Source organism: Canis lupus, chromosome 1 (assembly GCF_003254725.2).
Source record: "Canis lupus dingo isolate Sandy chromosome 1, ASM325472v2, whole genome shotgun sequence".
Lineage (NCBI taxonomy): Eukaryota > Metazoa > Chordata > Mammalia > Carnivora > Canidae > Canis > Canis lupus.
This window is the reverse complement of record NC_064243.1, coordinates 8557078-8571179: the sequence shown is the minus strand read 5'-3', so window position 1 is coordinate 8571179 and position 14102 is coordinate 8557078. Positions and strand designations below refer to the sequence as shown.

Here is a 14102-nt window from a genome sequence, read left to right as displayed (position 1 = left end):
TAATTAATTTATGTTGTAAACAAAATCATGATTGACATCATTTGACCAGCAAGTTGTATAAATTTATCACACGTCCTTCATCTAAAAAAAATTAAGATAGAGTTTTTTGGAGTTCATTTCTATTTCAAAATCAGGTCATAGCCCTTGCTGGCAGGAAAGGCACCCCAGCTCTGTGTGATTATGCAGTGGGTTTCCTGCCCCTCTGTGAACCATTCATGGCCAGAGTTCCCATTTTCTTGGAAGAAGCAGATCATCAATGCTTGCCTTTGGGCTTTGTAAGCAAGGCCATTCAACTCAACACACAGCTTTGTCTTCTGTCCATAATCTCCGACTAATTAGAAGTTCTGCTCAGTTAATAAGATGACGTGGTGGAAAATTGCTAAAATGACTTACAGTGAATCATTAATGCCCTCACATCAGCTATCCGTATGTGGATGCTCTTGTTAGGTTAGGATGATGCCAGGCTTCTATTTTTTTCAAAGTGCTTACCCTATTTTCATTATAATATTTGAAACACATGAGATGAGACAGATATTTTTACATCAGAGTTATTTCACCCAGCATGCTTAATCGTGTACAATTTATTGTGTCTGTCATTTCTTCCTAGACTTCTTTTAGACCACAGAGGCAAGAATGGAGGCATTGTGTAAATATGTGTAACTAAAGAGAAATTTCCCATATGTTTGTCGTCAGATAACCTTTCAAATGCGTACAAAAGGAATGATAAACTTTTTTTTTCTGATTCTGAAGTGAACTTGATAATAAATTCAGCAGCCTGTCAGCTCTCAATGCTTTCTGATAGCACTAGATAAACTCCGTTTTTGTTATTGCTTTGGTCAATCATTTGTCTTGTTTCCCTTTGTTTCTGAGCCATCTGACGGTGTCATTACTACAAAGCCAGTGACACTGAATAAATGAGGGATCCAGGCATGAGCTAAAAAACACAAAAGCTATTTTTAATATTCTTTGTTTCTGCTACAGCTCAGATGAAACAAAAATAGAATGGATTTGAAAAAATAAACACATATCTAAAAAGAGACACAGAAACCAGAGAAATCTTTAGAGAAATAACTGAAATGAGGCATATACAAATGTCATTCTTTCCATTCTCACCCTGATTGAGTAATTTTACCTTATGTTGGCATTTTAAGGGGAATAAAAGTCTTTGTATAAGACTAGTTTCATAGAATAAGAACAGATTCTCTCTCTCCTCTTTTCAATCTATGATCAAGTTCAGGAAGACGTCCGATGGAAGGGATGTTTCATTACTGTAAACCTTCTCAGGGTCTTCAAGCATACTAATACAAATTATAAAGTTTGCACACAGAACCTGCATTTATAAACTCTTTAGTCCACTGATTAATTTTTACCAATACTCACTTTAGCATACTGTTTTGGTTTATTTATTTAGAAAATACTGATCAAGTCTTACTTTTCTGTAGTTTTGTAGTTCTTAAAATGATTTAAATTTCTATTCTAGAGACGTACACAGGGAATTTGGAAATGTAGTGAGAGCAGGGGCTATGTCTTCTACAATTTGGTGTGTCCATAATATTTTACAAAGTGCACTTCACTGGAGAAAGTTTTTATATCCTGGGCATCGTACAACATGCAGGGGATAAAGAAGTTACCTTTTCTGAATTTAAAATAAGACCTGTTTGAGGCACCTGTGTGCCTGAGCATCTGCCTTTGGCTCAGGTTGTGATCCCTGGGTCCTGGAATTGAGTTCCGTGTCAGGCTCCTCATAGGGAGCCTGCTTCTTCCTCTCTCCCTCTCTCATTATCTCTGTCATTCATGAATGAATAAATAAATAAATAAATAAATAAATAAAATCTTTAAAAAAAGACTTGGTCTAAGAATAAAATAGAAATATAAACACATAACTGTATCACTTAAAAAATTAGTGGTATATAAACAGGTACAAATAAAATCCTGAGTATTTGTTCAATAAAGTTCTGCATCTTCCACAGATGACACAGAGTAAACAATGGAAGCAGTAGGGAGAGAGGCAGCATCTTGATCTAAAAGGATTATTTTATGAAATATGGATAAGAAATTAGATAAAGTCACAATAATTGAAATATTTGATTGAAAATTTTATATTGATATATTTTAATGTTTATGTTCCGTGAGTGGTTCTCAGTTATTTTTTAGAAAACAAAACAATCAGCAAAACATAGACCTCATTTGAGTCATGTATTGCCTTATCATCTGAAGAAATAATTCTAAATTTAAACTCTTTAAAAATGGTGTAGGGATCCCTGGGTGGCGCAGTGGGGATCCCTGGGTGGCGCAGAGGTTTGGCGCCTGCTTTGGCCCAGGGCGTGATCCTGGAGACCCAGGATCAAATCCCACGTCAGGCTCCCGGTGCATGGAGCCTGCTTCTCCCTCTGCCTATGTCTCTGCCTCTCTCTCTCTCTCTCTCTGTGACTATCATAAATAAATAAAAATTAAAAAAAAATGGTGTAGTGTGATAATACATGTCATAGAAATGATCTATTGGGTTTATCCAAACCTTTCTATTTTGATTTCAAAACAAATGCTTTATTTGATGGCTAAAAATATTTTTACTTTACTGGTTTTTTCACACACTATAGATATTGATCTGCCACCAAAGAAAAACATTTTTTTTTCTCTACATAAAGTTGTTTTCCCCCATCTCTTTGGTTTTATTTGTTTCATTTATGTGTTTTTGTAACTGAGCCAAGAAAATATTGCTTTGTCAGCACCAATAACATTTGTGCTGTTGATAACTCCATAAAATCTCTTTTTCTTGCAGTATTGGTTATAGTCATCTGACCTATAAGAAACATACAAACATAATCTGCAAGCTGCATTAAATGAACATGACCTAAAAGCAAAATATTGACAGGAAAATTGATCTCATGTTATTCCCACTGCTTATGCTTACTATCCCCAGTGTTTTCCCAACATCCATCTCGGTTTTTCAGCAATTGGGATAGTGAAGAGCTGATACCTACAAATGTATAAGAGCAGAAGCCTAGTCCTATTACAACAAATTTTATCCATGCCTGTGTGCCTTCAGAGTGACTTGTGTGTTCTGGGATGTAGGAGATGCTTTGTGTTTCAGAAACATACTCGTTTTGTGACTTTGTTATATTTTGATCAAATTGGACAAGTCTGCATAAGAACTGAAGTGATGGAATAAATTAATTATTGAAAATTAAGAACTTGAAAATTCTGTGAGATTAAACAAACTAAACATAACCAAAAAAAAATGGAATAAACCATACTTTCCAACTATTGAAGTTGTCATGACCCCTTAACAGAAAGTTTTCTTAAACATTCTCCTTTCATGTGATCTTGTCCTTCACTTACAATAGTGTTTCCAAGGTTCATCAATCCTGTAGCATGTGTCTGTATCCCATTCCTCTGTGTTGCCAAATGATACTCCATTTATGGGTATCCCACATTTTAATTATCCATTCATCAGATTATGGGCATTTGGATTGTTCCATGTTTTTGGCAACTATAAGTAATGCCACTATCAACATCCATGTACAAGTTTTTGTGTGGATATATGTTTTGATTTTTCTTGGGTACATCCTTAAGAGTGGAATTGCTGAGTCATATAAAAATCTGCCAGATATCTTTTGGTAGTGATTTCTTATTTCATTCTACTGTAGTCTTAGAACATACTTTGTATGATTTTAGTTCTTTTAAACTTATGATGGTTTATTTTATGAGTCTGTATATGGTCTGTCCTGGGAATGTCTTATGTGCGATTGAGAAGAATGTGTATAATAAATTGCTAACAGAGCAAGGATATATAGATATGTATACTAACCCACATATATATGCCTATCTATAAATATTTCTATATGTAACTATTTATATCTGTCTTGAGCTAAAATTGAGTTCCTACCGATATCTCCATATATCATCCATCATGACATGGGTATTTAGCCTCCTATCTTTGCATATCTGTAACCTTCTCCTATGATAATTAAAAACCTGGCTCCTGCCATCCACCGTCTATTATTTCATTGTTTGTTTCCAGTATCCATGTAGAGTGGTTTCAGAATTAACCTGTGCTCTTATGGGAAATACGCATAGTTATTTTTGTTGTTAGTTTTACACTCTCCACTCATTTCCAGAGTTACTTAATTCAACACCTGTTCCCTTACCCATTTCAGAGAGGTTGTTTCATGCATTTGTCATACAGTTACATTACTTAGTCATAATCCAAATTGCATCTTGGATAGATACACTTTTGACTGAAAGTCATTTGGCTACTGTTTGTATAAAAAATGGGTCTACTTTAAAAAGGCAAATGCTGGGTCACCTGGGTGGCTTAGTTGGTTAACCGTCTGCTTTCAGCTCAGGTCATACATGATCCCAGAATCCTGGGATCAAACCCTAAATTGGGCTTCTTACTCAGCAGGGATTCCCCCTTCTCCCCCCTGCTCCTTACCCCACTCATGCTCTCTCTCTCTCCCTCTCTCTTAAATAAATAAATAAATAAATAAATAAATAAATAAATAAATAAATAAAACCTTTTGAAAAATAATAAAAAAGTAAAAAGGCAAATGCTGAGCTTTTGTTGATTTGACTTCATATTCATCAAAACTAGTGATTTTATTTTATATCCCTAAATAACAATCATCATTAGTGAACTTTATACTTGGTTATAAGGATAATCATAAAAGTCCCTTCAGGAGAAGTGCTTCATCTTATAAATGCATAAACTGAGATACATAAATGAAACTATTACTATCACAGACTAGCATTCAGACTAGTCTAGGAAAGGTATTCTTTTTACCATTCTTCCAGATTCTCTCAGATACAATTATTATAAACATTAATATTCTCTCAACATACTCTTTTCAGAATTCAAAATTTCCTAAGATATTAAGTATTAATATAAGGAGGAAATAACTTTGAAGTAAACAGGCACTTAACTCCCCAGTAGGTTTAGATAACATCTTAGACTTCTGAACCAAGGTGAATTAGTGCAAGGAGAATTTTGATTTCTGCGTTTGGCATTTGTTCAGAAGATTCTCTGGAGGACAGTCTGACTCTCACTGTTGGTAACAATACTTCTCCTAAGGAAAGTTCTAATCTTGCCTGTGTTTGCAATGCTAAGGAACTCTAAATAGTTCTCCTTGCCAGCATTTATTTGTTTCAATTTCCATTTAAATGTAAAGTGTGACAAAACTGAATCTCTGTAATCTAAGTGCCCATCATTCATGCCGTAGCTCTACCTGGGTTTTCATTTAATTAATCTTCTGCACAACCATGACATATGTAACATTACTCAACATAGCTCTTTGTTGGAAGTTATTAAAATAGCATCACTTTAAAGCAACTGGCAGTGCCTGCATTATGCTATTCGCTATCACCTCTTTCCAGGAAAGGAGAAGACAGAAGTGAATTTTCATTGCCCTTATAGGTCCAAACAGCAGAATAGTATGAATCCAGTAGCATAAAGGGATCAAGAGCTGTGTCGATCACCTGACAGGAATCACCTGCATTTCTGTGGTTTTGACTCTTTCGTAGTCAGATCCTATTTGTCTCTCTTCTTTTCTTTGTGTGTGTGTGTGTGTGTGCACAGTGTGCACACTCTGCTTGCCATCTGCAATGAAAGAAAACTATATAGTCAATTAGAGTACTGTTTGCCTATACTGAATCGTAGTAACACACCAGGCATTATTGAAAGCCCCAAAAATCCCATGCTAGCCTTTATTTAATGATTGGAATTCCTCGTTGGTTTCTTTCTCCTTCACTCCTCTATCCAAATAAGTATTGATTGTTTTCATTGCTTTGTAATTTTGGGGGTCTGGCTACTTCTCGTCAATTCCCATAGTCAGCACTATTTTATACCTTCATCTCAGGCCTTGGTTTTCATGTCTCAATGAACTCCAAACTATGTCCTCCAGAGGAAGTTCCCTCTCTGTAGCCTCTGCAATCTTCATTTATTTATGCAACTGACCTTAGTTTAAGGCATTTGACATCGACTTGGAAAGGAGAGCAAGTATTTGCTGAGTCTTAGCTCCTGCTACATAAAGCAGTAATTGCAAGGGATCCTGATGAATGCTCCGTGACATAGTGAGTACCTTCCCTGCCCCAATTGTCCCTTATATTTTCTTCCATTAAATCTTTACTCAAGTTATTCTTACTAAGCAGGAGAGACCTCTTTTCCTATTTAGTTTATTAAGTCCAACATATCCACCCTTTCAGGTTTAGTCTTAATGTTTCTCTATCCTGTGGAATCTTCAGTGACAATCCAAACCAAAGCTCTTATTCTTAAACTTCAGTACTATTTAGTTTTGGTACTCCTATGTTTTACATATCATAATTCTCTAAAATTTTGTATAGTAACAAATATGCTAGACATTTCAGTTCTATTATCTCATTTTTAAAAATTATTTTTGCAGCTTCAGTATATCAGATTTGTAACTGGGGAGGCTTAAGTCTGTGTTTTGTCTCTGGTATTTTCTGGCTGAGTACCTTTGGGTAACTCTGTTAACCATTACTCATTTATCAAATTAGAAATATTATGGTGCCTCATAATGTTATTTTGGGATAATATAAGGTTATGCATGTGACCATATAAAAGGCACTCAACATTTTGATTGTTGTTATTAATATGATTACCACTTCACAGAACACTAAATTGATGCACAAACCGTGTGGTAAGCTGAACAAGATCACCCCATGAATAAACAGCAGAGTTCTGATCTCTGATTCCAAAGCACTCTGCTTCTAAGTATTGTGGTATGTTTTCCTGTGATTGAGGAGCTATTTTTTCTGTTGCAAGAGTTGGGCAGGCACTAGCTCTACTTTAGCAGGAATAACATTTTGTGGGACCAGTAGGCTTTGTTTTGAGTAGTACTACATGCCCCAGTGACATCTGAATCTATGTGAATCTGAGGCTGTGCTTAGGCTTTGAACAGGTCAAGTATGGTTGTCAGCAGAATAACCTGGGCAGCAGATGCTGCTCTAAGTGAGTCACCAAGGATTGGAGAACCGGGAAGGATGAAAAGCATTGAAGAAAAATTGCACTGGATAGAGTTAAACAGCAAAGAAAGAGATTATTGCAATAGGGGAAAGAGATTGCACTCTCCTCTGGTACAGAAATGGAAGGATTTTTAAGCACTGGGCTAGGAAAAAAAAACACTCAGGGTGTTAGAGAGGCAGACCATTGGTCAGTGTGATTAGACCTGTGTTTGCTAATTAGTGCTTATGGAGTTCCACCCCTATCCTCCCATGGAGATTGGCGATAGGGACCCTACCTTTCTTAAAGATCATGTTTCAAATGGATGGCTCCCACATCCTTGAGAAAAGATTCCTGGTTGAGGAATTCCACTCTCAAGAGGCTGGGAGGAGATCTACAATTCAAAGAGATTGAGAGAGAAAGTGCAACTGAAAGTTTTCTAAAGCAAATACTCTAAGAAAGAGGAGATCAGGGGCCTATAGTCAGAAAACTGGGTGATGTTTAGTCAAGCAGAGGGGAATGTTAAGGCCATATTGGCTAGAAGTCAACCCAAGTCTAAAACACTTCCTTAAACCAGTGCATTCCATCTGATTCAGAATCAGCTGGAGGACTTGTTGAAACACATGCTTCAACAAATGGAGTAACCTACTGATTTTATAGTTTAATATTAATTTAAGCTGAGACCATTGAAATGTTTGCCAAATTTAGTTTCTTAGTTTGCCACTAATAAACTCAATACTTTTGTTATGATAATTTGGTAAAGAAACAAAGTTTTTTTTTTTTTGTTTGAGATATAAACACATGAAAATTTGTTAATTTTTTCCAAAATGTATTTATTTCAGAGATAGAACACAAGCTGGAGGGGAAGAGGGCAAAGGAGAGAGGATTTCAAGTAGACTCCACACTGAGCATGGAGCCCAGTGTGGGGCTTGACCCCACAACCAGGAGATCATGACCAGACCATCCAAGATTCGGATGCTTAACCGACTGTGCCACCCAGATGCCCCAGCAATTTGTTAATTTTCTTTGTGGTTTTTATTTAGGCCATACTATTTGTCCCAGACTTAAATAGGTTAAACTGCAGTGTCATCTACCAAGTACATTTAGTCAATAGAAATTACATGGAAACTTATCTTAGATGGTTTGAGATTAATCATGCAGTCATTTCCAATTCAGAGTTTTGGCGTATAATAAAATAGAAATGGAGAGTATTATAGAACTTAATTTTGCCTCTGCTTATGCTAGTCACTTCTCTCGTTGGTAGAAGAGGAGCTAATTTCTCATCAAGATAATGAGTTCAGCATGTGTCTCAGTCCATATTTTGCTTCTCGTATTACATATGCTTTCAATAGCAAATAGACCTCATGACATCCAGCACATTCAGATCATTTTGGTTCTCCATCTGCCCCTCTTTTCCCAATGTTATTCTCATTCCTTTTGTTCTCATGGGATCTCTCCACTATTTCACAATTTAAACCCCTGGATTTATCAGGGGGTAATTTACCACCCATCTGTATTTTTTCCCCTCTCTTCTTTGCTCATATCATAGTATTTTCATTCTCAATCAAATGCTGTCATTATGTTTTTTTTTTTGTTTTTTTTTTCTTTTTTTGTTTGTCATTATGTTGAACACATTTAGATGTTTCTTTTAAACGTACATCTCCTAGATTTTTATTAAAATTTGTTAATACTTGAGAACACACTTTTGTATGTCAGCCTTTCTTCCAGTTTTACAGTCAATGCTATGGTGGAAGAAGAGCATTTATCAAGACGTATTGGCAGAGTACTTAATATCATTTCAGTCTACATAGCAATACTTTCATTATTCTGCATTCTATGATATCTGTTAACCAAAAAAGAGCATTTTTTCAAAAAGTAAAAATAAAAATTTTCCCCACCAAGCTCAGCAAACAGCTTTATGAGAAACCATCAATTTTAATGTTCTTTGGAGATCAAATGAACAGTTATTTTGAAAGGTGACATTTGTGACACTGAAGGAAATTAGGAAAAATAACAGCAAAAGTCTGTTCTTTAAAAATAAAAAGAGAGAGATATCATATGTTTAGTTATATTAACTCAAATTTATCCTCCTCCAGAGAAAAATAAGCAATTACTGAAACAAAACATTCCTCTACATTATGAGGAGGGTGTTTCAGATTTATTGTAAATTTTCAAATACCTATATTTAAATGAATTTATTTATGATATTCTTCATTACTAACATAGTTTCAGTATTAACTCAAAAGGTGTTCTGACAATTTTCCTTCATCTTAATTTGTGGCTTATCCTTTCTTCTACATACAGAGTAAGGCATGGCTAATATGGATTTTTCTCTTTGGTCAAATTGAATAAAACTAAGTTACTAAATATTATGTCACTTTTATACAAAAGAATAAAAATGGAATAGGTTCATTTCATGCAAATATCATCATTAACCTGATAACCACAGGGAAAAAACTTCAGTAATTGTTTTATTTAAATGATGAATATGAGAAGTCCATATTAGAATACGTTGCATATGGACAAGATAACTATTTTGTTTTTAGTATCCATTGGACAAGTACTTAAATTTAAGTCATAGTGAATTCTAACCTCCTTCTAACCTTCTAAACTTATAGCTTAGATTCTTATGAAATAAACTGCTTTATTTCCATTCTTTATTTTTTCCTCAGTTTGAAAGTCAAGGAAATTATCTTCCTTTTATAATTCCTAAATCAATTATTTTTATGCTTTGATGGGAAAGTTTGATTACCAGCAGATGCTTGGAGACCAGAAGATGAGGGGACCCTGGGGAGTTTTGGAATAAAACTTGTTCTTTGTTTTTTTTTTTTTTTTCCATATGAATAACCAATTTTCCCAATACCATTTATGAGTAGCTATTATTCCTTTGTTCTGAAATCCAGATCGGTCATATATCAGTATTCCACATGTGTGTGTTCCAGTTTATGAGCTCATAATAATTTCTACTTGTCCCTTTGCTTATTACTGCACCAATACCAGTCCTAATTATTACAAGTCTTCATATCAGAAAGGGAAAAACCCCTTTACCTTGTTCTTCTTTAGCATCTGCGACAATTTTAGAATAGCAGAGTTGCACAAAATATCTCGTGGTTAGGTTGAAATTACATTTATAGATTAGTGTGAGGTGAATCAATGTGAATCATTATATTGCTCATATATCTCATTTCCTTAGGACTTCAGTGTCTTTCCAAAAGCTAGATATTTTCTCCATAATAGTCTTAATAGTCTTAATTTCTTTTCTTAGATTTATTCTGGTTTTATATTTTCAGTGCTACTATAAAACATATATTTTACTCTCACATTTTCTCCATCTTGTTGCTGGTGAATTGGAAAGCAGTTGATTGCCATGTATTCATTTTATGGTTGGGTGACCTGCTGAAATCTCTATATTATAATAATTTGCTATGATTCATTTGGCTTTTTAAATATAGGTAATTAAATTTCCATAAATAATGGCAGTTTTGATTTTTGTTACATCTTTCAAACCCTTATTTGGTCTTTCTTTTCTTCTCGATTAACGAACTTGCTAGGAATTTTATGTATATGTACATATATATATATATTACATATATAATAAACTCATCATGTTCCTGATTTTAAGAATATTACTTCTATGTTCAGTTATTATGCTTCAGATTTCCAAACAGAAAAGAAAATTATTTAGAATGTGATCATTCAGATGAGTCTCAAATATTTTAATAAAACTTTGGGCCCCAGAAAAATATTTATTGATACCTACAGAGTTCTGAGTGATAGGAAATGCTACCCCAAAAATACCATGCTTGACCAAATCATTATCCAACTGTCAGGGCAACAGACACACCTTCTGAAACATGAAGGATCTTAGGAATTGTAACACCTAGAAAGAATTCTTGAAAAATAATAATGAAATACAAAATCCTGCCAAAAAATAAATGGAGATGACAGGGAAAGGATCAGTGCCAGACTCAATATCTGCATAATTAGCACAGTGTCCAGAAGGTCTCACAGAATCAAGCATTTACCAAGAAATTTATTTCAGCCAAATAGTCAATGAATATAAAGACATGTGGCTGTATCCAAGGATGTAAGAACTCAAGGAATACATTGCAAATGCTTCTTAAGTAACTTGGCAATAAAATCTGGTCCACTGAAACATGTGGAGGGTCTTATAACCTCAGGAATAGAGAATCTATGCTAAAAGGACTTGGTAAGTAAATATTGAATCTTTTGATCTTTTTCTTTTAAAGATTTTATTTATTTATTTATTTATTTATTTATTTATTTATTTATTTATTTATGAGAGACACAGAGAGAGAGACAGACAGACAGAGACAGAGACACAGGCAGAGGGAGAAGCAGGCTCCATGCAGAGAGCCCGATCCAAGGTCTCCAGGATCAGGCCCTGGGCTGAAGGCGGCGCTAAAACCGCTGAGCCACCTGGGCTGCCCAAATCCATTGATCTTTAGATAATTTAGTCAGTTAGGAGCAGAATGCAAATTATATGCCATAGCAGTTGATATGTTCAAATATGACTAATCTGGTACAAACTGCTATTTCTATATTGTTAAAATGGAAGAGTGAAATGAATATTTTGTGCTTATTAAACATAGATTCACTGAATATGTCTCATTTTTATAAAATTAACTCTGACTACCTATCCTTCTATCCATGTACCTGAAGAAATAATCTATATAGAATGTTGGTTATTTTAATAATTATAGTTATTTCCAGTTGGTGGAAGACTTTCTTCTTTGCACGTTTACAGCATTTTAAGTTTTTATAGTTAAAATAGATTATAGGAAAAATATAGGAAAAATTCTTATAAAAATTATTATATCATTTTTCTTACTTATTCTTAAATTTGAACAATAAAAGGTAGAAATGCGGCCTGTGATTTCAGATGTATCCACAATACATCACAATGTTTTTTTGTCTTAAAAGGATGTATTAAAAAAATTTAAAAAGGACTCTTAATAGCGATTTAGTTAAATTCCATTTATATTTTACAGGAGAGTATAAGAAAGCCCGAGTGGCTCAGAAAGCTGTCCAGTATCACTCAGCTGGTTAGTGATTGAATAAACAAGGGATTAATTTCACAGGTCCTCAATCCATCAAAAATACGATGCAGACAAAAGAATATACACACTTAACATACAAGAATGAAGCATTTAAATCCTATTCCAGTAGTGACAGATAACATGACTGATAAGGAGTATTGCACTTTGAGTGTATGGAATGCTGAGGAATATTGGACATTGCTCTGCTTTTTTGACTCTGATATTGCCTTGTTGACTCCATCTCTCTTCCTGTGTTCAGCCTTTCCTCCCCAGGCTATGTCAGATGTCCCTCTTTGTCACAGACCTCCCTGAGAATATCAACATCATAGTGCTTTCCACTGAGAAATCTATTTTTTTGCGTGCTGGTCTGCCCCACTAGGCTGCAAGTTCCTTTAAGTCAGGATTTACTCATCGTTGTACTTTCCAGTGTCTAGCACCTATTAAGTGCTCTGCTGATGGAACTGCAGTTAGGACTCTATGCAGTCAACTAATTATTGAGCACTTGCTATCGTAACACATATTGAGAAGAACTGGATTATTCCTTCATGTCCAAAAGAGTGTGAATTGTACACAACTATGGAAAGCTCTGGTTTTATGTTTTTGAACAAGGAATAATTTGTGACCTCTATCTGGTAAATACATTTCAAAGATATCATCAATATTACCTGGCTGAGATGCCGATAAAAATCTCTTTTGCAGGGAGGATTCTATCCCCTTTTATATGATTTTTACAGCAGTATGTCTTAAAAGTGTATTGACACTATAGTCCAATGTGTCCAAGATGAATCAGAGATATGGCTTCTAGTAAAAATAAGCTCCTTAGAAAGCTTTCTATATTATTATTTTTTTCCGAAGGCATGTTGAAGGATTTTAAAGAAGGACTTGTATCTAAGCAGAGATTTTAAAATAAAACTGTCATGTTCAATTTGATGGTTTATGATTGTGACATATGAAAAATACTGTAAAGTTACAAGGCTATCATTATTTCATTGAAATACTAGGTGAGTCGTCTCTTTTCCCATGTATCTTCTTAGTCAGAAAAAATGTATTTCCAGAATAGAAATGTTATTTTGATATATGAGAACCTACGTGACAGATAAATATGGAAAGAGTGAGGAGAAACAGAAGCCTTATAGCAAATCCTATGGCATCTAGATTGCAACAGAGACCACCAAGGACCTGGTGTCTCATTTTTAGGGATATTTTAATTCAGCCTGCTACACATTGTCTTTAATTTTTTCCCTCAGGAATAGTTAAAATCTAAATCCTACACGATTTGTTTGTCCCTTTCTAGGCCATTCCAATACTCTTAGTCACTGGGATGCTTCAGTCTCTACCTCATTCCCTTTCTGATTGTCTTCTTCAGAATCCAGTCTCTCCATTTCTTTTAAGTGTCAACCCTTCCCCCTCCTTCCTCCTGCTCCCACACCTGCCCCTTCCTCATGCAGATGCTGTCCATGGTTCTGCTAGGCTAGTAGACAGTTTCCCTGAGCCTCAGTTCCATCATCTGTAAAATGGAAATAATAAGAAGAGCCACCACACGGTGTTGATGCGAGGATTAAGTGAGAGAGTGCTTGTCATTCAAAGTTGTTTAATGTGTATCAACTGTTAATTAGAGGGAAGACAGCTAAGGGATCACCCTGCCTCAGTCTTTTCCTCATCAGATTACTCTACACTCCACTGCCAGAGTTAACCATTCTAAACAGATGTGACCATGAATCTTTAACTGCTGTCCATATAAATTTTCTTTATTTTAAAAAAAGGATTTTATTTATTTATTTGAGATGGGGGGGGCGCAGGGAAAGGGAGAGGGAGAGGAAAAGGGAGACAGAGAAGACTCCTTGCTGAGCAGTGAACCCGAAGCAGACCTTAACCAACTGAATCACCCAGGTGCCCCTAAATTTTCTTTTCTTTCTTTCTTTTTTAAGGATTCTATTTATTTATTCATGAGAGACAGAGAGAGAGAGAGAGAGAGAGGCAAAGACACAGGCAGAGGGAGAAGCAAGCTCCATGTAGGGAGCCTGACTTGGGTCTCGATCCAGGGTCTCCACGATCATGCCCTGGGCTGAAGGCGGCGCTACACT

At 35.3% G+C, this 14102-nt stretch overlaps 1 protein-coding gene across 2 annotated transcripts in view; it reads left to right on the top strand.

Annotated features, from left to right (window-relative positions):
• DOK6 (docking protein 6) overlaps positions 1-14102 on the top strand; it is a 369596-nt gene that overhangs the window by 77470 nt on the left and 278024 nt on the right. The gene's annotated exons all lie outside the window — the stretch shown is intronic.